This window comes from Lissotriton helveticus, chromosome 6 (assembly GCF_964261635.1).
Source record: "Lissotriton helveticus chromosome 6, aLisHel1.1, whole genome shotgun sequence".
Taxonomy (NCBI): Eukaryota; Metazoa; Chordata; class Amphibia; order Caudata; family Salamandridae; genus Lissotriton; species Lissotriton helveticus.
In genome coordinates this window covers 797,146,224-797,158,794 of record NC_136067.1, presented here as the reverse complement: position 1 = coordinate 797,158,794, position 12,571 = coordinate 797,146,224, and positions in this window count along the sequence as shown.

Here is a 12,571-nt window from a genome sequence, read left to right as displayed (position 1 = left end):
TCCTGAGGTTTGGGATCACCGCCACAGCCCTCAAAGAAAAAAATATGAATAGTACGGTGAGAATGAGAATTGTTTCTCCATCACCAGATCACCCGTGGTGTGTGAGTCTCATTTTCTCTATGCCTCTGTGTTCTTATAAGGACATCAAGAGAGAAAAAGTACCCAGCTCATACTATGAGTATTCAGGTAAGTAAGTAAAATAAATAAATACATTAGTGTGCAAAAAAAGGGAAAAAGAAAAGAAAATAAGTAGCTTTTTTTTCTCTCAGCTTTGTTCCAGAGGTTGAAAAGGAGTTTCCTTGGAATAAATCCATTGTGGAGACCGTGTTATCTATTTCCGGTCTCTCTAGGGTGCCCCCATTATGTTTTAGGCTTTTGGCTTCCCTAACCATCTCCTCGCACTCACCCCACTAGCCACAGCTCTCTTGAGCAGTGGCGGTCTGCTGCAGCTTCTATGGCGGTATCCCCCAGGTGGCCAACTCTGTGGGGGAACCATTTTTCCACATCTCATTACAAAATCTGCCTCCACAGCCAGCACATTTTTTTTTATTTTTTAAACAATTTTTATTGATACACTTCGTAGTGCAAGTCAATTATATCAGAGTTAGCATGGCATGTAAATACAATTCAATCTCGACCAAGCAATTATTTGTACATCCTTCATAAAACTCGTCTCTCCTATCTGTCCCTCGTCCCCCTCCCAAACCCATGAATACGTACAGTAGTAGGTCACACAGATGACATCGCTCAAACACTTTTCTCAGAGTCAGAGTCCTCAGGGGGTGGAGGTTTACATATGCCACGTTGGTAAGTATTCCAGCCTCCCCAGACCTTCTCCCACTTTCTCGGACAACCTCGTTGTATATATACTGATCTTTCCGCTATCATCGCCAGATCAGTCTTTCCATATTTACCTGCATTTTGATATGCTGATTTTGTACCATATCTTAGGGGCACAGTGCCTCATTAACCCCTCCCATGCTCATGACGAGCTCAGCTCGTCATGAGCCACGTTTCCCGTGAAATATTGTGGGGTCTCTCTCAGTAGGAATAAATACTTAAGTGCAGATAGCATTGTGTACGCGGTGTTATTGTTTAGCATTTTATAAGTGACCCTGCAAGTGGGAGCAGAAGCTATGTCCAGTAAGGCAAAGCGTGACGAGAAGCGCTCCCGCATGGAGCACATGATGGAGACAATGATGCGCAAGATGGTGACTATGGATAGAAGATGAAAAAAGGTTGATAAAATAGAGCAGAGCCTGGCAGATGTCAGAGAGAGAGTTGAGGGTCAGGGTGGGGCGGTTGAGAGACCTAAGCTCACCATAGTGCCCCCCAAGCCCAGGGGGAATTAGATCCAACTCCCCGGGCGGGCTAGGCCCAAGAAAGGGAAGAGTCTGCCAAAAGCTCCCATGCCAGTCCCCCATCTCGGTGCGGACGGGAAAATGCCTGGTCCATTGGGTTTGGTTCCTCTGGGGGGGTCCTTGTGGGGTCCCAGTCCTGGTGGTTCCTGTGGGGGAGTCCCACAAGGGGGGGTTGCACCCGTCCCAGTGGTTCTTACACCTATCCCAGTGGTCCCTGTGGGGGGAGGGCACAGGGTGGGGTCCCAGCAGGAGTCCCTACAGGGATGGTTCCGGCAGGTACCAGCACACATGATCCATTAGCCACAGGGGGCAGGGATCTAAAGGGTGTTACTGTGGGTGCCAATAAGTTCCCACAGGACTTAGTGGCAAAGTTAGCAGCAGTTCTCCCTTGGGTAGGGAGGGCTGGGAAGTTGTCAACATCTGATGGAACAAATGAAATAGGGGAAGACCCTTTGGCTGAGGAAGAAAAGATGGTGGCACAGTTTGTTGCAACACCGGGGGTTGAGCCAGGCGAAGGGTCAGGTACTCCATCTATTCCCTAACCAACTGGTGGGGTTCCACCACTTGGAATCAACAAAGAAGTGCCAGTGAGCTGCCTGGCGATGGAGAAGTTGACAGAGCCAGCTGGAGTGGCTTCAATAGGTAAGGAAGTGACATTGCCATTGTTGGGCGTGGGTGAATTATGCACTGGGAGGGAACATTTGTCCAGGCATGTAAAACGGGAAGTGAAAGAGATGATATGGTCTGGTAGTTACCTTAATATGTTCTCTCTGCTCCTGGATGAAAGGGAAAGGGATGAAGCAAGGAAACAGAAGGATTGGATGCTTCCTAGTGAATGGCGTAGTGAATTGTTGAAATTCAGGGTAGAGGAGACTTAGAACACGCACTGGAGAATATACAGCATAGCATAGTTGGAATGAGCTCACCATGTCCCTTGATATTCTCCACTGGCCGCAGCATCTGTCCGACCAATAATGGCAAAATCTTGGCACTACAGGGATAGTGATCACATCCTGACATGGGCCACACTCTGTTGAGACATCATGGCTGAGAATCATTGAGCCATGTTTTTTTCCCCGACTTCAAAAGAGAAGTCCAAAAGCCAAGGTTCTCTTTTACTAATACCCATAAAATCCATTTGTCTACTAGGTCTCACATACGCTATGTTGTTCCCAGCCAGGTTAAAGGTGAACATAAGTGAGGAGGTGCATTTTTTTCACAACACAGAAGAACCTATGGACATGGATAGACTACCTCCCTCAACAAGAAGGAGAAATCGCATTGGTGAATAGACAGCATAGCCGGCGTCCACCTCCAAAAAGGGCCAAGCATACCCAGGGGGCTACTCCATCTCAGTCGCAGGTGGACTATGAATGCCGGTAGGTTCTAGAAGCAGTAGCTGCCTTGAGTGAAGGGGCCCACTCTGCCGTCTGTCAATGGTGAAAGTGAACTATATGATACAGACTCTTATCAAGCCTCTGTCTCATCCCAGGGATCTGCTGTCTCTTTGCCCAAGATTATTCTAGGCACATCAGATGAGATATTCCGAAAGAACTACGTTGGCCTTAAAATGGGAGTGTATCCAGGCCCACCCTGAAATAATAGAGCAGATATACTTGAATGTGGGTACTGTTATGGGGAAAAGGATAGAATCCTTAAAGACAGTGTAGCACCTAGCCAAGTTCATGAAGATTTATTCATGGAGCTAAACTCATGCCTGGTGATGTTTATCTGGGCACAGGCCAAGGTAGAGTGGCACTGGTGACCTTAAAATGACCGACGGAGGAAGGGGGACTGGTCCTCTCGTACTTTAAATCATACTATTTAGCAGGGCAACTGTAATGGTTTACCCAATTGATAGCAGGGAAATTGTCCCCAGAGAGGGAGGTGAGACCCTTCATCCCAGAATGAGAGGTGCTCCTGTGGATACTTTTCAAGTTTGGGGGATCACCACAAGTGGGCACCAATGTACTACACATGGTCCAGAGTTGCTGGGTTGAGAGGCCTACAAAAAACGCAAACCCGAGTAAACTACTCACCAGACCTCCCAATGACAATGCTGTAGGTGCTGCCACATGGGGGACAGTGGGGAGGACTAGAGGACTGGACACAGGTGGGGGCAACTAAAATGGGAGATCTTTACAAGGAAGGGGAGCTCAGGTCATTTGAGTACTTTAGAACAGACTGGGACATTCCTCAGGGACATTTTCTGCTATATGGAGCAGTAACAACAGTGTTCAGGAGGCACCAGGGTCTGGGCACTGTAGAACCCAAAAGCCATGCTACAAGTGGAAATGTAGGAATGGCAGGGGGCAAGGTCAAAGCGGTAATGTGCCTATATAGAGCGATCAGCAAGGACTCCATCCAACCCCTGATGGCATTAAGGAACAAATGGAAGGCATACTTGGGTAATCCGATGGAGGACGCTGACTGGATCAATACTTTAGATAGAACCTATGAGGTTTTGAGAAATGCTCGATTCAAACTAATTAAGTTCTATATACTCCATAGGGCCTACCTCACCCTGGAACACATTAATAGATACTTACAAAGGGAGGATGCGTGCTGCCCAAGGTGCAGAGAAAAAGGAGTGGATATGATAAACATGTTTTTGAATTGCCCAGTGGTGCACTGATACTAGCAAGAAGTCACAGCTGCAGTATCCTCAATAATGGAGTGAATAGTTCCATGTGGGCCAGCACAATGCCTTCTCAGCTAATTCCCCCACACAGCCAAGTCCAGGGATAAAAATAAGTTTCTGGACCTAGCACTCATATTAGCTAAGCGATAAATTACAAAACACTGGAAGACACCGGAGGACCCCATCTAGTTGGGTGGAAACAGGAACTAGAAACATGGGCAGGATGCAAGAGTAGGGTGCTACTCAGAATTGCACATAGAGAGATAGGAGCAATAGAACGGGCTAGGACGTGAGAGTCACTGGTAGAGGGAATGAGAAACCCTGAACCGGACTCAGGCCGATCCTCACCCTCAACACACTCAAAGCAAGGGGTCTGCGCCATGTCAAGAATAAGAGGGGAATATGGAAGTGACACCTTTTGCCATGAACAGGAGACAGCTCAAACGTTATGTTCTGTTATGTTAATGAGCATTTGCAGAGTGCGCGTTCACCAACAGGTGTCATGGCGCTGGGTTTTTCTTTTGAGGCACTGTTTTAGAGAGGTTCATGTCCAGTTGTAAGCTTGGGTAAACAGCCAGGTCTTCAGCTTTTTCCTGAAGTGCATGCAGTCTGTTTCAAGTCTCAGCGATGAGGGCAAAGAGTTCCAAAATTGGTATCCCTGTATTGAGAACCACAACCCTCCTGTTCATTTGCATCTGAATTTAGGAACCACCAATAGATCCAAATGCGCTGTGGAGCATATCTATGGATTCTTGAAGATATATACTACTACCATGTATAGCTTTGAACAGTATACATCCAGTTTTGAACAAGGAGTGGTGCTCCACGGGAAGCCAGTGGAGCTCCTTCAGAAGCAGCTTGATGTGACCACGTCTGCCGTGTTCTCAAATTATTCTAGCTGCTTGCTTTTGTATCAGCTGCAAACGGTGTTTCTGGTAGCACGGAAGGCCAAGATGAGTTTCATTTGTGTAATCAAGTTTAGATAAGATTAGGGCAATGGTGATTTCAATGCAGCCCTCTCTGCTGAAAAAACTTCTGATTGTCTGCGTGTAGGAAGGTGGAATCCGACTATATGGTTACCCCCACTTTTTGCCTGGTGTTTTGCTGGTTTTCGACTTAGTTGGACCGGAATCCTTCTATTCAGGGCCCCAGTCTATCTGCTTTGTCTATAAAATGGATTCCCTGTACATAAGGTACACTCCAGATTGGTTACTGGGTTACCCGTATGAGTCCCTAGTATATGGTACCTTAGGTATCAAGGGCATAGGTACCCCAGAGGCCTACCAGGGGCTGAAGCATGTATTATGCCACCCTTGGGAAGCCTTCTAAAACGGCACCACAGGTCTGCACTTGCAGCCTGGGTACAGTGGTGTAAGCACCCCTTACTGAGATATAGTATACCTATATCTACCATTTAAAACAGACACATATTAGCCTATAAGTCACTCCTATGACAGGCCTTGACAATCCTGAAGGCAGAGGGCTTGGTTTTGTGTGAGAGGGTGCCCTAGCATGAGCTGAGCCCCTCTGCAGCTTTCGGAATCCCTTCCTTATAGCTGTTCTGTGATAGAGCCATACCATATACTCTTAAGTGCATTATAATCCTTGCAGTTAAGTTTGGCTTTATCAAAACTTGTCGTGTTTGGTGTCAAACACTTTGGAATACTACCCCCACCAGTTATGGCGGCGGCGGTAGAATTCCACCCTTCTAGAGGGAGAAGACACGTACACACTGGTATACCCGGTAGAAGTTTTAAAGAGCCTCAGCATCAAGAAGTGGAAGCTGCTGCCACAGGCACGAGTCTGACCTCCTGCTGCTGGCTGAAACTCCAGCAGGGGAGGCCTGGACAATAGGTTTCTTGTCCAGGGAGGTGCCAGCACCTCCCCAGACAGGCTTTAGTGTATTGGAGCTGGGTGGGGTTGCATTCAGTGAATGCTTTTCAGACAGTGCCTGGAGCACACAAGGTGTCCCCCTGCATTTCCCAGTTCAAACCGGTTGCTGGGGCACTCAGCCCCAGCTCTGGCACGAAACTGGACAAAGGTGAAGGGGTGTAACCACCCCCTCCCCAGGTCCTCCCATAGGTGGGACCCTAGAGTTAGTCCAACCCCTAAACTTAGTATAAGTATAGGACACCAGTCCCTAGGACTTTAGATTACCCTGGACAAAACTCTGAAATATAAATTCTGGACCTTCGACATTCTATATGGACTGGAAGACGGAAGAAATCTCCCTTGGGGTCAATGATTGACTCCCCTGTTCAAACAGGCACCAAAAAAGCATCTTGCTGGACTGCATTTTCGAGGCTCCCTCCGGATCCCAAAGAATCTGCAACACAGGACAAAGACTCCCAGACATCTTCGAGGCTGACACGAGTCCCCAGCGAAGCTAAGACCTGTAGCTATCACAGGAGACATGGGACCGGAACTCCTGGACATCCTGCACATTTGCTAGTGCATCAACTTCCCGAGCTTTCCTGAAGTTGTCCATTGGGCTACTTGTAGTCCAAGTCCTGAGCACCTTTTGTATCGAAGATTGTGGGCCTACACTCCACGAGTGTTCCATGGGCCCGCTCTCAACATTTCCGTTCGAGGCTCCTTCGCGATCCCTAGTCCATCGACTGGTGGGTCCCTGTTAGAAACGGGTAGCGTGGTGGAGAGTGGGCGGCCAAACTCCGGAGGAAATGTGTAAAGCATCTGCGCAGCACACACAGGTGACACAAAAGGCACACTATAAAAAGAGACTCCACACCAGGTTAGGTGAAAAAACAGCATTTGTATTATGCATAACACATTAGGATCTCATCACAAGTAGGAACACGGTGCCAACTGACACCAGGTAGTCATGTACAGAGGGGGCTATTTACTGGGCAGGGCTAATCAGGCTGCTGGCAGAACCATTGTAACAGGGCACAGGGTAAAGGAAAGTCCGTCAATAAATGTATCACAGCCAGCAACTACTGGCAACTAACTGAACTCAGCTCAGCACATTAGGATGAACCCCCTGAGGCATAAAAGCGTAAGCAGGAGGCATAAACATAAGCATAAATCATGTCAACATCACATCAAATCCGCATATTGGCATTGGCATCATCATGAGCATAGGTAAGGTGTCATTAGGCAGGGGAGCATAAGGGCCTGACATTCATGATAGGCATGGAATCAGCCTTGCACGCCTCAATCACGTTTTGTGTGTGCAACTCCTATGAGGCATAACACCATTAGTGGTTGGCTCAACCCCACGAACAGGACAGCCTCCCCCGCAGGCAGGAATCACCTTAGGAACAACTCAGCAGCGTCCACTTTAGGGGGGGGGGGGCATTAGGCATAACCAATACCTCAGGCATGATACCAAAATTAGCATAGGCATCAACATAAGGGCATGTCTCATCTCATTGGAGAACGTCACATTAGACATAAATTAGGAAGCTCCTCCCATTAGGCCAGAATCCTGAGCAACCCCACATTAGCATGAAAACATGAACACCCCATTAGGTATAAGAGCATTAGGAAAAACCTTATCACGTACCATAGGCCCACGGTGCATAAAAACATTTTTATAAGTCACATTGTCCTAAAGCAGAACAGGCATAACCAACACTGTGGGCATAGCATTAGCATAAAACCTGCATAATCTAATGCAGTAGGCATCAGGAGCATGAATGCATTCCCACATTACCTTTAGGCATGACATCAGCGATGCAGGAATTAAGAAAAAGCGGCACCTATCATCACTGCCATCGACATGTTAGGTTAACCTCTTAGTGCCACCGCGCCCTGGGAGCCCCTGTCCTAGGACTCAGAGAGAAAACAGTTCCCCACGTTGCAACTGCCCCCTGTCCAGAGGGGCAGTTGTGTGCAGCCCAGTTCAGGCGGTCACATTGGAGTACCCCTGCGGGACTCAGGAATACAGAGAATGCCCCCAGACGGGGCAACTGCCAAATAAGTGCTGGCACCACGGGGCCCTCAGAGAGGCACCGGGGGAGGCGAGCACCGGCAATGTGCACTGATGCCACCCCCAGCAAGCTATGCCCGGGCCCCTCACACCGGCAGGACTCTTCTTGCAGTCAGAGAGATTTTACCAAGGGTTGGAGGTTCGACGGCAGCCCCATTATGCACCATTATAGGACAATGTTATGCTATTGTTTCTCCGAGCCATTGGACTATCCGACCCTCACATTAATTGGCAGATATCCAACCAGTTTCCACTCTGTAATGACACCGTCTCACCTCAGAACCTGTGTGGACTCACCTGGAGGCTCACCTGTCTGAAATACTTAAGAGTTAAAATATACCATTACAACCAATACCTATTGGATGGTGATATTGGGACAGCTGTTGGAGTACTCTGAGCTAGTGTACATTTTTGGACGGCATTGCTATTATCTGTGGCTGGAAGAATAGTGGTGGCCAAGATGGTGCCACTCACAAGACTGCTTTATTTTTTCTCCACGAAGCCAGTGTTGGTGCCTCACTGGGTGTTCAGTGACCTGGAATCCCTAATATTGGAACTGATCTGGGGGACAGGCATATGTAGGGTGGTGCTATCTAAATTTCAGTGCCCTGTAGCAGAGGGTAGGCTGACAGCACCAGACCTAGAGGCGTATTACTTAGTGGCACAGATGAAATTGTTCAACCAGTGGATTTATTGTAGCATGAATCCCGAAGAGGGGGCCGTCAGCTCACCTCCTGACCTGGGGATCTTATGAAGAACTTGAAAATTTTGTTCTCAGGGAATACTTACTAATATAACAAAAACTTGGCACAGAAGCTGTAATATGAAAAGACATCTTTATTAAATTTAACATTCTGAGGCCACATCACCCAGAAGCCGTAGCTCCTGAATGAGGTAGTCTCCGGAACACAGAGGACAGAGGCCTTTTATATGTTTTTAGCGTTACATGACTCAGTACAAAAAGAAAGGGGCAGTTCTAGCTTTTGCAAACATGCAAAAACCCAACATTCCTTCTTACACAAGCTGAAGAAACCCATAATAAAAACCCGGCACATCCCCATCGTAAACAGGCCATAAAGAAGGAGCAGAGACAGGTGTGAGTGAGATAAGACATAGTTGTGTGCAATAAAGGTTTACGATCTCCTGTGCCTTCATGCTTAATCTTGATCAGCTACTGGGAAAGGAACTGGTCGAACAGGTTTGGCCTTGGGCAGTGGTGTCAGCTTGCCCAGGTCACAAAGAAGTCAAAGAAGAAGGTGTACGTGTCCTTAAGACTCGCTTGGCCTAGGTCATCTGCCTATGTGAGGGCAATCACAAAATGGCTGCCGTTCACAAAATGGAACCCGAGGGTTCAGGACGAAAACTCTGATTTCAGGGTGATTCTGTCATTTGAATATGACGAAAATGCTTGTGCATAGTGTACTAGCCATTCTCGGTCTGCTGATATCAGAATCTTCATGATACGACGATGTTTATGACACAGGTCCAAAAATTTCAGTACCACACTTATCACAGGTTCTCCTGACTCCTCAGTGGCCACTGCCTGCTGCTTCCAAGAAGCTTCTGGTGATACAGCACCGTTGCCTACAGAAAACTCAGGTCGCAGTGCCCTACTTGCTGGACCTGCCGCTGAAATGATTGAAGATAGTGGCTTGTGAAGGAGAATTCAGGGAGATAGCAGGGTGGACTGCCTATGGGATAAACCATATAGGAGATGGGTGATGAAGTCTGTTAGTTACTAGCTGAAGTGACAAATGGTATAATATAATGGATTATGCACTCTGATTGTACATGCTAAAATGACTCGATTCACATGTTTACTCTGTATTACCACAGTGCATAGACCATTGTCTGCTTCTGATGTACCATGATCTGGCAGCTAAGTTATGTGAAAAAAATTAAATTTTGTTTAAAATTCAAATGATCTACATTCAAACCAACTTCAACTGTTCTAACTGCATCTATCCACTTTGTTACTGTCAGTCTCCATCCATGGCCCTTATCACCACCTCTATGACCCAATGCAATAGGCTGGATTCCAAATATACTAATTTTGATATGTTCTTTCCCCACATATATATTTTTTAAAGTGTGCGGCAAGAAGATATTTCATGCCCTGATTTTTTTATGCCATTATTGCGTTCTTTCCATCTTATTTTCAATTGCCTCTTTATCACCCCTACATACTGTTTGACTCATGGGCAAGTAATGAGATGACACAGTAGAGTGTATTACAAAGAATAGAAGATTTGATTTCAACACATTAACTCTGATTAAAGCTATGGAACGTTGTCGTCTTATCATGCACATTCTTGCAACAGATGCAGCCATTAAATCTTATCTGTATATCCTTAATGGTATCTGTTGGACCTGGCCCTTTTTGCTGGGTTATCCCCAAACTTTTTGCCGTCCTCCTGTAATTCTTCTGCACTGTCTTGTTGTCTTTAGGACTCTGGGCACTTTGCCACTGCTATTCGGCACTAAAGTGCATGTGCTCTCTCCTTTAAACTTGGTATGATCGGCTTATACCTGTTTGTCATGTTTAATTTACCTCTAAGTCCCTCGTACAGTGGTGTCCCATATTCTGAGGACCTGTAAATTAAATGCTGCCAGTGGGCCTGCAGTGCTGTTTGTGCCGCCCACAGAAGTAACTTTTCAAACTGTCTCAGGCCTCTGCCACTGCAGGGCATGCATGTGCAGTTTACTGCCACATTGAGTTGGCATTTAAAGTTACTTGCCAAGCCCTAAACATCCCCTTTAACTAGATATAGGTCACCCCTACGGTAGGCCCTACGTAGCCCTATCGGCAGGGTGGTGTGTAGGTAAAAGGTAGGACATGTACCTTCATTGTGTGACATGTCCTGATAGTGACAAACACCCTATTTTGTTTTTCACTAATGTGAGTGCTGCTACTCTCATAAGTTAGCATGGGGAATCCCCTATATGTTTGTAAATAGTAATTTCTGATATGAAATCAGTAGCTTTGCCATGTTTGGTATGTTTGGAATAGTGGTGATATTTCCTTCTTATTTGTGTAAGTGGACCTTTCATTACCTTGGTAGAAATATCACGTTTAGAAAGTGGGTATTTCTATGTGCTTATGATTCTTTATGCTTTGCAGCCTGTCTCCAACCCACATCTAGAGCAGAGTGACAAGAGGGCTTTGTGCATACTTTCCAGACAGCCATCACACAGGCAGGGCTGGGTGCAACGGGGCTGCTTATTTATTCATGTGCTTAATGAATCGTCTTCCTGGGCTGAGAGAGAAGGAGGTAGAGCACACCTACATTTATATAAGCTGGGCCCTGCCCTCACACAAAGGGCTTGTTTACCCCCTACAGATGTCTGTAGCAAGGGCTGGGATTGAATGGGGGTGTTATCAACTTCTAAGATTTCTTACTCAAACTGCTTTATTTTATGCCCTGATGTTGTTAGGTGTGTCGTTCTTTATGCCTTTTACTGGCCGGATAACGAGTCCTATTTCAGGATCTACATTGTATGTGTAGTGATGGTGTTTTCATTGCATGTGCAGCCTAAGAAATGTTCTCTTATTGTACTGATTGTGATGTTATGAAAATTGCCTTGTTGACAAAGTAATTATTGGTGTATGTGGTTTTGGTCTATGTGTATATGCAATACAGAAACGTATTTTTATACAATATTATTTTGAGTCTCTTTTGTGGTATATTTATTGTGTCATTGGTGTGTGTGCGTTGCACAAAAGCTTTAGATATTGGCCCTGGAATAAGCTTGACTGCTCTGCCCAGCTACCAAGGGGGTGAGCAGGGGTTATCTTTGGTGTGTAACTGTCCTTACCCTGACTAGAGTGGTGGGTTCTGCCTGGCTTAGGTACCAGAAACCAGAAACCCCATCGCTAACACTATCACTTAGACTAAGAAGTTTCATGGCAGTTTTCGATCTTCCATAATTGATTTCATGGGTGGGAGATAAAATTTGGTACAAATCAGTGTCTACTACATTCAGTGCTTTCCAATATTTTCTTAGCAAAATGTATGTTTTATCATGTTCTACACAGAACATGGTGAGAAATCTAATGTTGTTAGTGCTTTCATCGGAATGTTAACATTTAAGTGTATCCTTTTGTAGTTTAATTCTTGGGACCTTACTGCTCTTCTTAGTATATGCATAGGATAGTCTCTATTTTGAAATTGCTCCACCACTCATTCGTCCTCATTCAATAGAGCAATTAGGCTACTGATGTAGAAGTTCCCCTAAAGGGATATTATTTGTATGAGCACTTGGATGTTCTGATGAGTTGTGCAGAACAGTGTTAAAAACTGTAGATTTACAAAATGTCCAACAAAATAATTTATTGTCTAGCTCTAGATGCAAAAATGAAATTCTGGCTTTATCATTTTCCACTGAGAAACTGTCTGCTATAGGTGTTACAAAAATATTGTATAACATCGATTGTACTTGAGGTATAATGCACAGTATCAATATGCATATGTTTCTCTATATTGATTATTATGATTGTTCTTGAATAGGTTTTGCACTTCAATCGTTTTTTCAGTTTCATACGTCTTTATTTCGGTAAAATTCACCATAAAAGACATCACAAAAAATACAATTAAAACATTAAAAAAAAAACATAAT